General features: G+C 43.0%; 1 protein-coding gene across 7 annotated transcripts in view; it reads right to left on the minus strand.

The window, feature by feature from the left end:
• Window positions 1-18,248, minus strand: part of RALGAPA1 (Ral GTPase activating protein catalytic subunit alpha 1) — a 5,382,632-nt gene that overhangs the window by 1,680,898 nt on the left and 3,683,486 nt on the right. The gene's annotated exons all lie outside the window — the stretch shown is intronic.

Consider the following 18,248-nt stretch of genomic DNA (forward strand, 5'->3'; position numbering starts at 1 on the left):
ATCAAAAGATCTGGAACTAGGTCCAGATTCCACGGTCGCTCCAAAAGAAAACGATGCAGAAAGGGGAACCACACTTGCCGAGGCCAGTAAGGAGCAATGAGGATCAATGAGGCCTTCTGAGCGATAGCTTTCTGTATTACTTGAGAGATCAGTGGGAAAGGAGGAAATGCATACAGAAGTGCCCGGGGCCAAACTTGGACTAGCGCGTCCCTGCTGGGTTGGCCTGGTAAAGGGAATAGAGTGAAGTATTCTCTGCACTTGCTGTTTTGGGGAGTAGCAAAAAGATCGCAGCAAGGCTGACCCCACTTGAGAAAAATCTCTCTCACTACAGAGTCTTTCAGAGACCACTCGTGAGGCATGAGAATAGCTCTGCTCAACTTGTCCGCAATGTGATTGGACTTCCCGGGATGTGCGTTGCTAGCAGAAAACGCTGAGAAGAAATCGCCCATTGCCACAGTCTGAGTGCTTCTCGACACAGGGGTATGATCTGGTTCCGCCTTGTTTGTTGATGTACCACACTACAGACATATTGTCTGTCTGGATTGCAATCGCTTCCCAAGGGAAGAGAGTCTTGAAGGGCTTGCAACGCTAAAAGCACTGCTCTCATCTCCAGAACATTTATGTGCAAGTGGCATTCGCTTGGTTGCCATGTGCCCTGGACTGTCCTGCCCTGATAATGCCCCCCCCACCCGATCAGGGAGGCATCCGTTGTCAGAGTAGCAACCGGAGGAGGTGGAACAAATGGTCTCCCCAACAGAAGCTGGGGGGAAGACATCCACCACATGAGATGCTTTTTGCATGCTTGCGTGATCATAATGGTGTGAGACATTGGAAGTTCCTGGTATGACCATTGAGAAAAAGCATCCACTGAAGGATCCGCATGTGGTATCTGGCCAATGGAAGGAGAGGTATGGCCGCTGCCATGATTCCCAACACCTTTAGAACTAACCTGGCTTTGGCTCTGTTGTTGTTGAGAAGTAGTGATACCAATTTTTGAATGTCTGATATCCTTTGGTTCGTTAGTGTTGCAGACATGTTTACAGTATCTAAATTTGCCTATGTAGGTAATAGTACGACAAGGCGACAACACAGACTTTTCGCAATTTATTGAGATACCCAGTTTTTGACAGACGCGAAAAGTGTAATCTCTGGCCATCAGAAGGAGATGCTTGGTGGGAGCTGTGAGGAGCCAGTCGTCCAAATATGGAAACACCTGGAATCCTTGACGTCTCAGGTGAGAAGCTACCACTGCCATGCATTTGGTAAACACCCGGGGGGCAGTGGTGAGACCAAAGGGCAGGGCCCTGAATTGAAAATGACTGGTTCCCAGCCTGAAGCGGAGGAATCTTCTGGAGCGCCTGTTCATTTTATGTGATAGTACGCGTCCTGAAGGTCTATAGAGCACATCCAGTTTCCTTTTCCCAATAGGGGAAGAATGGATTGCAGCGTGACCATCCGAAATCTTGTTTTCTTGACCGATCTGTTCAAGATACTGAGATCCAAAATTGGTCTCCAGTCCCCTGTTTTCTTTGGAACTAAAAAGAACCTTGAGTAGATTCCGGATCCTAGTTGGTCTGCTGGCACTGGCTGAATAGCTCTTTTTGCAAGCAGTTTTGAAATTTCCAAAGCTGCTATATCCCTTTGAGCGGGTGGAACATCTGGAAGGGATTTGTTTGACTGATTTGGAAAACGAAGAAAGGGAATGGAATAACCTTCGGAAATGATGGACTGTACCCATTTGTCTTGTGTCAAGGATAGCCAGGCTTCTGGGTACAGTGACAATCTTCCCCCGACTGCCTCCGAAGATGGGCAGTCGGGCAACACCTCAGGGATGCTGGAAGGGCTTATCGGAGGACGTTTCTCGATTGCCCTGGTTCTGCGGACCCCTCTGCCTCTAGGGCGACGTCTACCATTGTTGTTCCCCCCTCTGCCTCTGGCGGGGAACCGACTCTGTGCGTCAGGCGAAGTCCCTTGAGATTGTTTACGGAACCACATCTTTCCCCCCTTCTGGCCTTTGGGGTAAGGCCTAGAAGGAGTAGAAAAACGGACTCCGACGGCAGAAAGGGTCTTGCCATCAGTCTCGCACCTAGTCAGGGTTTCTTTCACTTGTGGACCAAACAGAGATGATCCATCAAAAGGGGAGTTCGTGAAAGACGTCTTGAAAGGTTCCGCAAAATTGCATAGCCGCATCCAGGCGTGCCTACGTAAGGCTACCCCTGTTCCTGCGGCTCTGCTCGCTCCATCGGCCGCATAAGAGAGGAGGTGCATGGAGGAGTTAGAAATAGAATTAAGGATAGCTAGCTGCGTGTTCATTTTCTCTTGGAAACCCGTAGCTGTAGGGTCCTTCAGCATTTCACTCGCTTCTTTGATCAAGTCCCTTTGAAGATGAGTGAAACGGCACAGGTAATTCAGCGAACGCATAGTAAATGTCGCTGAGGAGAACATCCGCTTCTGCACCTATCCATGGACCTAGATTCCTTGTTAGGTGGATGGACAGGCACTGAAGGATCAGCCAGTTCCTTCTTTGTGGCGGCAGCTACCACCATAGCATCCACAGAGACTCCTTTTGATAAAAATTCCTTGTCTGATGGAGCTGTGATGAATTTGGAGGGTCTCCTGGGGGTGGGGTGGGGTCCACTGAATCAGGAGCCGCCCATGCCTTTTAGCAACCACCTGCATGAGGGGGTCAAGGGGGACACCCAGGAGGTGGAAGGACGAGAGCCAAACGCCTCAAGATACACAGATTCGTCCTCCGAAGGGTTGAGGGCTGGCCAATTTCCCCTCTGTTTAAGGATCTCCAGAATGTCTGCAAATGAGACATCTTCAGAAGGGGAACGGGGAACCCTCAGAATCATCCAGATCTGTGTCCGACGTGATAGACTCAGGTGAGTCAATGTGCTTCCTCTTACACTTCCTCTTCCGAGGGGGCTCTTCTGCCAAATCAGGAGAGGCCTCGGAAGAGGATGAAATCCCCAAAGGGAGCTCCTGAGGAGTTGGCTCTCTGCGGTCCGGGATGAGGGAGTGAGTCGACTTACCCTGAGGCAGCATAGAGGGAGGGGCTGACGGAGCCGACTGTGGAGTAGAGCCAGGCTCTAACACACTCCGCATGACCTCGAAAGCACCCCTGTCAGGCAGAGCCAGAGGTCCCCGCTCCGAGGAGCTAAGGACCCCCGTCGGCACCGACAGTGATGGCTCCGAGGCCGATGTCGGAGCCGAAGCACCGAGAGGGAGAGGGGGGTCGGACAAGGGTCCGATGCCACTCACCCCCTTGGAGCCGACGAGGGAAGTCCGGCGCCGAGATTCCTCCATGGAAGAAAACGGAGCCGACGACGGAGCCGAAGACAATTGTCTCGGCTCCGAGGTGACCACAGTCTCGGTTCCGACACGACCCGGCTCCGAACTCAAGAGAGTCAAGGAGGAAAGAGTTGATGGACCGGGCAGGCACCGACTGATGAGTCGGGCTCTGAAGCATCTGGGCTAGTGCCTCAGACTTGAGTAGTCGACTCACCACCCTCTGAAGGTCATGATCGGACAGCCTCGATGACCTAGAGGAATGAGACCTTTGGCCCGTTCAGACAGCAGGGGAGATCCTGGAGCCGAATGAACGGAGCCAAGAGAAGGTGACCTAGACCTCTTTCTAGTTGTCGGCTCAAGATCTTGTCGGAGCCGACACGGGTACCTCGATAACCTCGGCTCCGCCGAGCCGGGAAGCCACAGAAACTGTGGACTGAGTCTTATCGGCTCCAGCCGGAGCCGATAAAGGCAAAGGTTGAACAACCTGAGGTCTCGGCTCAGAAGCCGGAGCCGAAGACCTCGATGCCTTGGAGGGCTTCCCTGTTGAGACAGACAGGGAATCCTCAGGCTTCAACAAGCCTCTCAATATAAGCTTGTTTTTTCTTTCCTGCAGGACCCTGGGGCTGAAGCCATGGCAGACAGCACAGGAGTCCTGCAGGTGCAAAGGCCCCAGACAATAGACACAAGAAGTGTGAGCGCCTGTCAGAGACATTTTCTGACAGCACGCATCACACTTCTTGAACTGAGACCTTTGCTTCTTTAGACATAGCCTAACTGGTGAACACAAACACACACTCAAACACACCAGTTATACCCTGTCAAAATTACAAACTTTAGTAAAAATACTAAAAATAAAGTACAATAAACAGTAGTACACTACACAAACACTCCCTAGGGAAGGGAAGGCCTAAGGCCCAAGGGAAGAACTAAAAGTTCTTTTAACAAGAAACGGGAAAAAATTAGGTTCGGGGATAGAGTTCAATGAACTACACTAATTTAAGAATAATTAAACTAAAAAAGGGGTAAAAAGAGTAACTTTTAAGCTAAAACTCACCAGGAACCGGTAGAATAACCAACCTCGAAGCTGTAGCGGCAAACGAGATCTGGGATAACTATCGCCTAGCATTGTGGGATATAAGGGGAGCCTCGAGCCGGTGGAACCAACTCTCGAGCTTTAGAGTGGCCGAGTCGGAGCCGAGGTCGGCTCCGAACCCATCCAGCAAGAATGAAGGCGAGATAGACAACTTAACATTGTGGAATTACAGGGTAAGGCTAAACCTTTCTCTTTATATACATACAAAATGCATTCAGACAGCCATCTGGACAGAGTCACTTTAGAAACCCTTTCCTAACTTTAAATGAAGAAAAGGAAACAAAGATTTGATCTGTCTTCCTTATAGTTTTAACTCTATGCAGGTAAAAATCTCAAGTTGTTGATGAACATCCATCAAGTGCAAAATGTATACCACGTTACTGGAAGAATTAAAAAAAAAAACAGGTAGGTTAATAGTTTGAATCAAAGTAAAAACTTTGAAGCCACCTTGGGAAAAATTACAGGGTTAGTTTGAAGTGATACCCATCTTTATGAAAAATCAAATATAGTGGTTTACAGGAAAGAGCCTGAAGCTCTGAAATTCGAGTGGAAGTAATACTATAAAACCACAACACCGAACCTGAAAGGATCGAACTGCCACAAAATATGTACAAAAACGTTTAACCACCACAATTCCATCCTTTCAGGTTCGGTGCTGTGGATTTGTCATATTTCTTGCGTGGTTCTTGGTTTATCGTATGGTACGCCTTTTCTGAACCTGGATCTTGGGGACGATTCCCTGCCCACTGTTCATTCGGATGAAATGGCAGTGAATTTGGATTACCCAACCTGTTCAATAATTATTGGAGCAAGTGGCTTCTCTTACAGTTCAATCAAGAATGGAGGATTAGTCTACTCCCTTATTTTCTTTTTCAATTCCCCCAGGTCAAGGTATTGCCTTGCTCCAGGGCAAGGCCTATTGAGGCTAAAATGATGTATTTTGTCTAGCTGAGCATTGTTACTGAATTGGTTTCTCTGTTTAAAACCTAATATGCATAAAACAAGCATTGTTACTGAATTGGTTTCTCTGTTTAAAACCTAATATGACTAAAACAAGTGTATAGCATAGTATATTTAGCCATATAACAAGAACTCCGCCTTGTGATATACACATCTTGTTGTTTGTGAGCTCGTTACCTTGGCACCTATGCATATAACTAAACTAACTCTGAATTATACGACTTAGGGACAATGTATAGTGTTACATAATATATCTGGTTGAAAGTAGAACTATAGCGTGCTGCATGTGGTAATGGAATCATTTTGTCACCTGTTTGGTCAATGTTGACTGAATCTTACATCACTAAAAGGATTCCTAATGTTAGTGCTCCACTCCTTATAAAGAAGTAAATAAAAGCATTCTCAGAGTTAGTAGCTTACCGTATATACTGTAGCTAACCCTGAACGGTAGTTGCTTTGTGTATAATAACTTGCTGTGACTTAAAATTGGAAGCAGACCTTACGGTACTGTATTTCTGCTAGAAAGGAAACCATCTTGATGCAAATGCTGTTTTGGTAGCTAATTGTGTGCCGACAGAATTGTCTGCCTGATATCCCTAAATCAGAGAGGTACTCTCAGTTACCAACAAGCTTGGTAAATTTTGCTCCCTGAGATGAGACTGTAATATAGTATTGCATTGCCTCTTAAGCTAGCTACTTATTTATCTTTAATTTACTCTCATCTCCAGGTAGTTCCACTCAAACAACATCCTGAAAGGGCTCACTAAACTCAGAGGAGGACGCTACCCTGCAGAACCTCTAACTGAAAACATAAGCTGAATCCAGCCCACTATAGCAACTAAAACTAAGAGATTGATCTGACTCCCTATATACTTACCTTACAGCTCTAAGAAACTTTGTACTGTGGCTAAACTTCACTGCGCTCGGCTTCGCTCCGCACCCCACCGTACCCCCAATTTCCACCCGCCACCACTACTACTAGATTTATAGTCATACAGCCACACCCCCTATTACTAGAACCTATCGGCTTACAACTGTCATAATTGCTCCCACTCCTACTCCATTACCTCAATTACTACCACTATATCTTCTGGTGTCGTACCATTCAAGTAATATAGTTCCTTTAACTCATAAGCTCCACCACACACAATATTACACTTCTCTTTACTACCCCTTTTGCTTGTCCCATACCTCCTTAACTTGTATGAAAACCAGTTTCTCACAGGATTTCAGTACCCAAAAAGGCCACACCATCACCCCAATTGTAATTGATAACACCTTTTACCAATCATACACCACTGTATTCAGCCCCACAACTTGTTCACACTATCAGCATACCAATACCAGATACATTAACTCCAGATCTAAACACTACCTTAAACTTATAAATAAATTCCTGAAACTTATCACTAGGTTTTATCAGAACCTCACACTTGGTGGTGATATCCATCCAAACCCTGGCCCATCCACTCCAGATAAACTTACCCCTTCTACTTGTAACCCAAATAATAAACTTACAATTAATAGGCCCCCTAACTTTTTCCTGGCCTGTCACCTTAACATTAGAAGTATAAACAACAAGGTACATGAACTGCATGCACTACTGGCTGTCCACTCCCCTGAGACACTCTGTTTATCCAAAACCTAGTTAAAACCTAGCATCACAGATAATGAAGTGGTACCACCTGGATATAACATACTCAGGCTGGATCGTGCTTCCAGGAAGGGAAGTGGGGTAGCTGTTCTCTATAAATCTGTGCTAAAAATCACCACTTATGCTCTACAACCACCTCAAATTAATAACAGAGATGCCCGCTACCAAAGTGCAAATTAATAAAAATAAATGCATAAATATCATCTGTATGTACATTCCCCCAGGGAATAACACAGCTACACATGAAGATACTCTTCACTGGCTATCTTGTACCTACCCCTAGAAACCTTAATACTTGGAGATTTTGACATAGATTGGAACACCTGTTCCTCAGAATCCCCAACCACCCATGTTAACCTGCATGCATTTACACAAATCTTAACCACCCCTGCCAGGAAAGGTACACCTAACCATAAATAAATCATACGTGATTGGATACTTATCAATACTCACCCCCAACTGTATACCTCTGGGACCCTCCCTGATTAAGTGATCACCTTCTTACCTATATAATTAAGCATAAAGCCATTAACCCCCACCAACCCATACTCAGAATGGTAAGAAACAATAAGAACATTAACCTTGCCAAATTCCAAGAGGAACTAAACTCATGTAAATGGTCAGTCCTAAAACACCTCCCCTTAGAGGAAGCGGTTGTCTACTTTAACAACAAATTCCTTGACATCCCAGACTCGCATGCACCTGTTCGGTCAACAAGAACAAAGGCAAAAACTGCATCATGGCTTTCTAAAGAGTCCACACTAAAAATCACCCTTAGAAACAAAGCATGGGCATTATGGCATACTACAAAAGACCCCCAAGATCACATTAAATATCGGCAATCAAGAAATGAGACTAAAAAATCCATTTTAAAAGATAAAAAAAAAATCTACTACTATAACCATCAGCAAATAAATCAAAACAACCCTCAGAAGTTTTGGGTAGGTATAAACTATTGCATCCTGGACAAACTTCCATCCAACCCCTGCAGCCACCATTGATAAATCACACGAGGAGGTCTCAAACAGTTTTAAATGATTCTCCACTGAGACAATCCAAAACCTAGCTAGCCAACTACTTCCAAGCTCCCCTAGCCCTGAGGCCACCACCCCTAATAACCAACTCTCATTCAGTTTCCAACCAGTTGCTACTTCACTTATTAATGCCTTAATCAAAAAATTAAAACCAACTACAGTCTCTGCTGATCTACTCCCTCCTGAGTATCTACAAAAAGCAGCAGATGCCACTGCTTACCCCATCTCAATACTAATCAATATAACCATAGCAGAAGCCAAAATCCCCACCATCTGGAAAATACCTTACGTAATCCCACTTCACAAAGGTGGTAGCTTCTCCTGAACTATCTAATTATAGGCGAATAGCTATATTAGCTCCACTTGCAAAAATAATGGAAAAATGTATTCATAGTCAACTGCTGCACCACCTAATCCAGAATAATCTTTTGGCTGATTCTCAGCACGGCTTCAGACCTTACCACAGTACCACTTCAGCCATCTTACCATTCTCTAACACCATAAACCATAATCGCAACAATAATAACCTATCCTCTGCCCTCTTCTTGGATCTCTCCAAGGCATTTGATATGGTTGATCATCAACTACTAATCCACACCCTGAAAAAATTCTGTCTAGATACTAAAGCCCTTCAGTGGTTCCAATCTTATCTGAGTGACAGACAACAGGCTGTCCTTTGGCAAAACAAACTATCTAACCTCCTACCCAACTCCCTTGGTGTTCCCCAGGGTTCTATACTAGGGCCCCTTCTGTGCTCCATTTTCATCAATGACCTTTATACTGTCATCCCAAAAGTCAGCAGTATTCAATACGCTGACGACTCCACTATGATCTGCTCGGCCACATCTCAGACCGAACTATGGTCAGCTACCCAAAATATCTTCAATATCGCAGAGAACTGGCTTTCTGGTCATCGTCTGATCTTAAATCTCAAAAAAAAAACAAAGCTGCTACTTTTCCCACCAACTCATAGGTCCACTGCATTTACTTTTACCATATAATCCAATAATGGCACTATTATCTCCTCAGACACATCTACAAAACTACTAGGTGATAGCATAGATAATAATCTTAAATTTAACCTGCATGTTAATCAAACTACTACAGGATTAAAGCCTTCCTATCCCCACCTGCTAGAATTGCCATTGTACACTTTCACCTACTCTCAACTCTTTTCTGTGCAACCTCTTTACTCACTAACTTAAACAAGTCTATTCTTAACAAACTCTCTACCAGCTACAACCACACTCCCAGACTTGCCACTGGTCTGCCTTATAGGACACACCACTGTATCAATCTAAACCAGCTTGGGTGGCTAGAACTGCCCAGTTTGATCCAGTATAACCAACTGATCATGGCATATAAAATCCTTTACAATCCGGACGATACTCCTGCACTTAAAAACATCATTACCCCTATAATGATCCTAGACCTCTTTGATCTTCCACTAGACTGCTAGTTAAAACTATCAAAACTAATAACTCAGCCAGTGACACTCTCTATGCCAACTCTGTAGGTAGATCCTGGAACTCACTCCCAACTGATATTGCCCTACTTACCACCCTGAGTCAATTTAAGAAAAAAGACTCAAGAACTCACTCCCAACTGATATTGCCCTACTTACCACCCTGAGTCAATTTAAGAAAAAAGACTCAAACAATATTTGAAACTAAACTGGCTATGTCAATGTATCAAACCTGACTAACTCTCCTCTAGTATGGTGTTAAAAAATTGTAATTTAGCTTGTTGTGTTACATAACCTGGACTTACACCCAGGATTGTCTCAAACCCTGGAAATTGTATAACTTTCTTAAGTATGTAACCAGTGTACAAATTGTATTAAATAATCTTATCTGCTTACCTTGGAGCTTTTCTCCCTGGGCCTCCGGTGAAAATGGACAATGAATCCAGTCAGACTATCCCGGTCAAAAACTGTAAAATAAAACAAATAAATAAAATATTTGGAACAGTGAGGCTAATCCACCAAATGACAGATGTGGGGTCTCAGGTGTGCCCCCAACTCATAAAGTAACAACTTTTGGACAAAAAATAAATGTGGTTTCCTAGCTTAATCAACCACTAGATTATCATTACACACTGGTGAGGGAATATGGTACCCTTTGCCAATCAATGGACAGTTTGGAAAATAAGTACCTTAAATGTAAGAAGTTGCAACTTGAAAATGTATATATTTTTGAATGTATAGAAACTAAAAGGGTGCCAAGGGGTCTAAGAAGCTGGAAGTTTCTGACTGGTTTAGTACCTAATTCCACCCTGCACGAAGATTTACTTGATCTGTTTGATCGACAGGGATGTGAATTAATGGAGCATCTTACAAAGTACAGCCAGAAAGCAACTGACATTCTGGTAAGTGAAATAACTGACTCGGATAAAGTCTTACCAATGATTTCCACTTTGAGAGTTCATTTGAACATTACAAAACAATTTCTTGGACTTTAAAGAAAACGTATATGGTACTGAATATGGTGACTTACTGAGTAAGGTACTTAAATCTGTTCCCTCAAGCAAGTCTAGAATTGAAAGTTTGATTACTGACTTAAAAATGTTTTAGAAAAGTTAACTTTAGAATAATTTTTAAAAGCCACGGCAAAATACAATAATTTTTAAAAGCCACGGCAAAAACAGGCTACTAATGAGATGAAAAGAAAAAGTCTTTTCAACCCCCCCCCCCCCCCCCACACACACACACTTGTCTTTGATTTTATTTGAACAGTTTTGTGAATTTGAATTCAGGGCACTAATACAAACCATGCATTCAAAGTTTTTAATTTGATTAAATCTGATTATGTCAACAAGATGAATTTGTTGCTTTTTGACGAAGACTTCTATGAAGAATATTCCCTCAATGGTGTTAATATTTCTTACATGAAAATTGATTTTATGTTGAAGGATATGTTCGATCAGGGGCAGATTAGTCACAATCTACTGGCATTCCTGAGTTTCCTATTGTACCCTCGATCTTTGTAATGCCAAAGATACACTACTACACCGTGGACTCCCCATGAGAACAACAGTGGATGCGGGGATGTCAAAGATTCACCCTCTAGTCAGGTATATTGACATCAAGTTACAAAAATGTCTCGACTCTTTTGGATATTTCTGTAGAAATTCCTGGGATTTTTTGACCAAGCTCAGGGGTCTTAATTTTTCTGATGACTTTTTTTTTTTTTTTTTAACTGTTGATGTTATAAATCTGTTTATTGTGATTCCACAAGACGCTGGCTTGGAATGGTTTCATGTTTTTTGTTAGAATCCACTAAGTTCAGCAATGATGAGGTTAAACACTGGTCACCCTTATGGAAACAGCATTAAAAAAACATTTGCTTTTTTTGAGGGGCGATATTTTCTCCGGAAAAAAAAAAGAGTTGCAATGAGGGCTGCATGTGCCCACATTTTTGCCAATATTATCATGTTGCAATGGGAGAAATAAACTGCCTTCAATTCCTATTGTCCACCACCTTGGGGTATTTATGTTCATTTCTTGGACGACATATTTATTGCATGGAAAAAAAAAACTGAAGTCATGAATTTATTCAATATTTGAATAGTACATCATTTTTAAGATTCACATTCACCAGTAAATTTCTAAGATTTGTTACCTTGATGTTGAAATTAGCAAAGATAGGGAAAAGACAGGCATTTGTTAGCAACATATACAGAAAGACCACCTATTGAACAGCCTTTTTACATAATCAAGCTGCCACGCAGAACACCAAGAAACAGGACAGGTTAAGGGTCAATATGCAAGGCTTGCTCAAATGGTTTCCGAAGATGAGTGTTTTGTGAATGAAGGTAGCAAGTTAGTTGAAATGTTACTTGCCAGACGTTATCCAATTACCTTAGTGCAAAAAACATAAGACAAAGTAGCTGATGAGGAAAAATGTTTTTTTTTTTGCCACCTTATATGGTCAGGTACCGGTTTGAATAAAGTACAGTTGTGTACACTTACCATAAATGTAGATGCTCCGAGTGTATTCACTGTTGCAGTCATCACATTTGGGTTATCCCTGCCAGAGTAGCCCTGAGTCAGACCGAATACCAAAGGTATAGTACTTCTGCGTCGGTTGCTGTCACTCCAGGATTGACGTCAGGTTGTCAGTGGTATAAAAACAGGCAGCAGATGCCATTTCATCAGTTTTTCTTGCCCAGTCAGGAACCCCCAGTAGGGAGCTAGGTAATGGTGGAAGACCACCACCAGTAGAAAGTAAATACCAAAAATCCTTTCTAAAGTGAGAGAGAAAGAGAGCGAGACAAGCGGGATGGAGGGAGGGAAACCAGGACTGCAACAGTGAATACACTCGAACATCTACATTTATGGTAAGTGTACACAACTGTACTAAGTTCTTCGTGTTTCACTGTTGCAGTCATCACATTTGGGTTAATTCCCAAAGCTGAAGAAAAGGGTGGAGGCAGTCAAGAAGACTGGGGGCTGGCTAGGATGCCCTGCAAGACTGCGCTGGCAAAGCCTGCCCTGGATTTGGAGAAGATAGGCAGGTGGTAATGCTTAGTGAAGGTATGAACAGATGTCCATGTTGCAGCCTCCAGGATGTCCCTGGTGGGGACTCCTATGAAAAAAGCTGTAGAGGTGGAGGTTGCTTTGGTGGAGAGTGTCCTGACTCCCTTGAGGGGAGGATTCCCGTGCTGTTTGTAGCAGAAATAGATGCAGTGTGCTATCCATTTGAAGATTGACTGTTTGTATATGGCCTTGCCCTCTGCTCCTGCAGCAAAGCTGACTAGCAATTGATCAGTTTTTCTAAAAGATTTAGTCCTGTCCAGGTAGAATCTGAGCTGTCTGTGCACATCTAGAGAGTGCAGAATCCTTTATCCCTTGTTTTGTGGGTTAGGGAAAAAGGTGGGTAAATGAATGGATTTGGTTGAGAGGCACATTAGACACCACTTTTGGCATGAAGGATGGGTTAATCCTGAGGGAGACCCTGTCAGCATGGAAAATGATGAAGGGCTCGACTGCCATAAGTGCTTGTAGCTCTGATACTCTTCTAGCTGAAGTGATGGCCAGAAGCAAGGCTGTATTCCAAGAGAGAAATCTTAACTCTGCTGAAGCTGCAGGTGCAAAGGGGGGCAGGGTGGGCTTTTCCAACACAAAGTTTAGGTCCCAAGCTGGGGTAGGAGCTCTTCTGGGTGGCCTCAAGTTGTTAGCCCCTCTTAGGAAAGTACAGTTGTGTACACTTACCATAAATGTAGATGTTGGAGTGTATTCATTGTTGCAGTCATTACATTTAGGTTATATGCTTGCAGGTAGCTCTCAGTCGGACTGATTAACAAAGTCCTGGGTCCTGCGTTGGTTGCTGTCCCTTCTTCCATGACGTCAGGCCGTCAGGGGTATAAAACATGCAGCCGACACCATTACATCAGTTTTTCTTGCCCCAGATGTCAGGTGCCCCCTAATGGGGAGCAATTAAATATAAACGTACAATGATATACCTCCAATAAAAAAGCAAATACACCAAAAAGGCTTTTAAGCACAGTAAAAGAAAGTAGAGGTATAGCCAACAGAAATTAGGGGGCTGGAGGGAGGGTAACCAAGACTGCAACAGTGACTACACTCCAACATCTACATTTATGGCAAGTGTACACAACTGTACTATGTTCTTCATATTTCACTGTTGCAGTCATCACATTTGGGTAGATTCCCAGAGCTGTGGTTGGGAGGAGGAATTTAGATAGCATTAGGAACAGCTATAAGGCCCTGCAAGACTGCAGTGGCAAAGCCAGCTCTGGATTTATAGAAAATTGTCAAATGATAATACTTGGTGAAAGTGTGTACAGAACTCCAGGTAGCAGCTTCTAAGATGTCCCTGGTAGGGACACCAGTGAGAAAGGCTGTAGAGGTAGATGCAGCCCTGGTGGAGTGATGTCTGATACCCTGGGGGATAAGTTTTCCATGGTGCTTATAACAGAAATGAATGCAATGGCCTATCCATTTAGAACTGGTTTGCTTTGAAATAGCCTTCGCCTCTGCAGCAAATGCCACCAGCAGTTGTTCAGATTTCCTTTGAGGTTTACTCCAGTCCAAGTAGAATCTAAGTTGTATGTGCTCATCTAAAGAATGCAGTATCCATTCCCCTTTCTTCTGTCAACTGGGAAAGAAGGTTGGCAAATGAATGGACTGATTAAGAGCCACACTGGATACCACCTTGGGCATGAAGGGTGGATTGGTTCTGAGGGACACCCTGTCCGGATGAAAGATGATGAAAGGCTCCACTGCCATAAGGGCTAGTAATTCACATACCCTTCTAGCTGAAGTGATTGCTAAAAGGAAAGCTGTTTCCAAGAAAGAAAGTTTAAGTCTGCAATAGCAGCTGGCTGGAAAGGAGGCAGAGTGAGTTTCTCCAAAAGAAAGTAAAGGTCCCAGGCTGGGGTTGGTGCCCTCCTGGGTGGTCTCAAATTTTTGGCCCCTCTGAGGAACTGCTTGAGCAGTGGATGAGAGAAGAGGGGAGGTTCTGTGTTATAATGAGCTGAAATGGCTGAGGTGTGGATTTTTCCTGTAACAATGTTGCACACAGAGGAAACGCAGTGCAGTCTCCGATAAAGCAACTTTTATTACTATTACCACTGGTAATGTACATATATATATATATATATATATATATATATATATATATATGGGTCTACTTCTATTCGCTGACATCCCATTTCACTGAAACCCATTTCGCTGACAGCTCATTTCATAGACAAACTTTCAAGGTGGGGGGCTTCACCCCCCACACACACCCAATGTGGGGGGCTGTGCCCCCCACACACCCCCCAACTATATATTACAACTCCACAGTCGCACAACAGTGGGGAGGGGGGCAAATCCCAGGTTTTTGCCCTGATTACTTTTGTCTATGAAATGGGGCTGTCAGCGAAATGGGTTTCAGTGAAATGGGATGTCAGCGAATAGAAGTAGACCCATATATATATATATATATATATATATATATATATATATATATATATACATATATATATATACATACATACAAGTGAATAAAATATCCAGACGTTAAAACATCCAGATGTTAAAAAATGCTAAATAAGCACAAATGTGTTAAGCGCTTTCAACTACTGAATGTAGGCTTCTTCAGAACTGTGCTCATTCATTACAGCTGCGTTTAAATAACCGTTTTGGCACCATTTTCAATATGCAGCCCTTAAAGTTATACTGCTCTTTTTAATATTAACAGTATATAAAAAAGTATATAAAAAAGTAATTTCATTAAACATCCTAAAAACCTCATTGTGTAATCCTCGTTCTAACATATTTCCTCATTCTAAAATATTCTAAAATATTTTAAAATATCTTAAAATATTTTCCTTTTATGACGCTAAAATAATATAATTCTATAAAATATTCTACTTATTACTCTAAAAACTTTATCTTAAAAATCTTGTCTTAACAATTATTTGTATGTTATTCACCAATATCTACATCAGCGCTAATCTGTCACCTTATAGGTGTGTCCAAGTGCTATTACTTATTTTTTCCATATAAATATCAATTTCTATACATTTTCCTAACTATCACAACTTCTCTAATATTGATGTCATACTTCAATCAATTCCTTGATGCCCTTTTGACTAGTATAGGTTTCAGAGATGTATTGTCATTCAGTCCCGGTGAGGTTGATGAATCCGTATATAATTGCCACCATACCTCTTTTATAACTTAATGTATCCTTTCTATTTCCTCCCCTGGGATTATATTTAATTTGTTCCAATATTGCAAATTCAAATTTGTGTTCTTCTCCACACTTCTCAATATGTCTATATAAAGCGTTATTACTCTTTCCTCCTTATACTATACAAGTGGTCATATATTCTCGTCTTAAATGCTCTCTCTGTTTTTCCTATATAGTATCCGTTACATATTACACATTTAGCCATATATATCACATAGCTGATGTTACAATTTCCCATTTTAAACTTAATTTTAGTTTTATTAATGTTTTTCAGTAATATCTAGCTATGGCTTTTCAGCATAAGATTTTCTAGTACTAGGTCTCCTTGCCTCTAAAATGATATCCATCACAGGTTTACTGAGGGATGGTAAAGGAGAGATTATGTAATTAGCCAGGCTGCAAGGTTCAGAGTTAGAAGCTGAGTGTGCAAAATCTGGTTCTCCTGCTGAGACAACAGGGAAGGAGTCTGAGGCAGGTGCCATGGGGAAAACCATGACACACTGCACAGGAGGGGGTACCAGTGTTGGCATGGCCAGTCTGGAGTGATCAAAATCATCCTTGGTTTGTCCTGTTTGATTTTTAGTAGTACTTTGCAGAGCAGAGGCAGAGGGGGGAAGGCAGCTGAAGGACAGAGCATCCACTTTCCAGGCTTTTTGTGGGGAGTCCTTGTGCAAAATTTGTCCAATTGGTAGTTCTGGGGAAAGGCAAACAGGTCTATATCTGGGCTCCCCCCATTTGCTTGGCAACATGTTGAAAATCCTTGGTTCCAGTTTCCACTCATGTGGGCCCATGAGGTTTCTGCTTAGTCCGTCTGCCGGTGTATTTAATTTTCCTAGCAGGAATTAAGCAAGTAGGTGTACTTGGTAGCTCAAGGCTGTGTTCCACAATGCCATGGCTAGTCTGCAGAGGGGGTATGAATGTGTACCCCCCCTGCTTGTTTATGTACCACATAACAGTGGTGGTGTTGTTCATCTTTACCATAAGTTGTCCTGGAAGAATGTGGTCCTTGACAGCTGTCACAGCATTCTGTACAGCTAACATTTCTTTTTGATTGATATGCAGGTGCATTTGACTTGGGTTCCATTTGCCCTGAATGCACTTCCCTGCCAGGTGAGCCCCCCATCTACAGTCTGATGTGTCTGTCATTAGGGTGTGGGTGGCAGGGGATGGTGTGAAAGGTAGTCCCTTGTTTTGGTGGCAGGCCTCTGCCCACCAAAGGAATTCTAGGCGTAGGCAAGGTATGATAGGAATCATTGCTGCTAGATCCTGAGAATGTTGACACCATAGGCTTTTTAGATACCACTGTAGTTTCCTCATATGCAGTCTTGCATATGGAATTACAAGAATGCAGGAGGCCATGAACCCCAAGGCTTGCAGAATTTGTCTTGCAGATAGCAGGGTTTTTGTGGCCACTTACTTGAAGTAGGTTGTCAAATGAATTTGGTTCTCTGGTGTGAGGTAAGCCATCTGGGAAGTTGTATTCAAGCTTGCTCCCAGGAATATAATTTGTTGACAGGGTACCAGGTGTGATTTCTTTTTGTTTATGGTGTACCCCAGACAAGTAAGAACCCTTTGTACAAAGGCCAGATGATTCAAAAGTATGTCCTGGCTTCTGCCTGAATTAGACAATCGTCCAGGTATGGGTATATTTGAATAATACTTTGCCTGCAAAATGCAATAACTGGAGCTAGGCACTTTGCGAATACCCTGGGAGCAGTAGATAAGCCAAAGGGCAGTGCAGAGAACTGATGGTGCATGTAGCCTGCTTTGAAGCGTAGGTATCTTCTGCATAGGTTCATAGGTTCATACTAGGCTATCTGCCCAAGGGCATTTATAAGCCTAGCCCATAGTTATGTGGCTTTCGCCACCCCTTTAGTTTGAAAAAACTATGCCTATTATTTTGCTGTGCCTCTGTCAAGCAGTGACACTGAAGTAATCCCTGGGGTATATCTGCGATCTCCCATCCATTGGTCAAGATTCCTCTTGAACAAGGCCAGCGAGGTGCTCTGCCTCACATGTACCGGGATTTTGTTCCACAGCATAGGGAGTCTCTGGGTGATGAATCTGTCCTTCCAGCACGTTCTATTTATAACCGTGTCAAGGTTTAAGTCTCCCGTCCTTGTGGTTCTGAGGGATCTAGATTTTTTGAGCTGAAGCATATTCATCAAATCTGGGTTTGACACGGCCTTATATATCAGGCACAGGTCACCTCTGAGCAAGCGGTATGAGACTGAATAGAGCTGGAGTTCTTTCAGTCGGGCAGCATAAGACATAATTTTGAGATCCTTTATCCTTTTGGTGAGGAACTTTTGGGGCCTTTCAAGCTGCAGCAGGTGTCGGGTCAGATACATTCCGAACGGGGCATTGTACTCAATCATAGGTCTAATGAGTGATGAGTACAGGGGGACGATGACCTTCCTTGATCTAGATGTGAATCCCTTCATGATCAGGTGGGCAATATAGAAGGTTTTCCTAACTACTTTAGCAAAATGAGTGTCAAACGAAAGGCT

This window comes from Protopterus annectens, chromosome 6.part0 (assembly GCF_019279795.1).
Source record: "Protopterus annectens isolate FY-2018-M chromosome 6.part0, PAN1.0, whole genome shotgun sequence".
Lineage (NCBI taxonomy): Eukaryota > Metazoa > Chordata > Ceratodontiformes > Protopteridae > Protopterus > Protopterus annectens.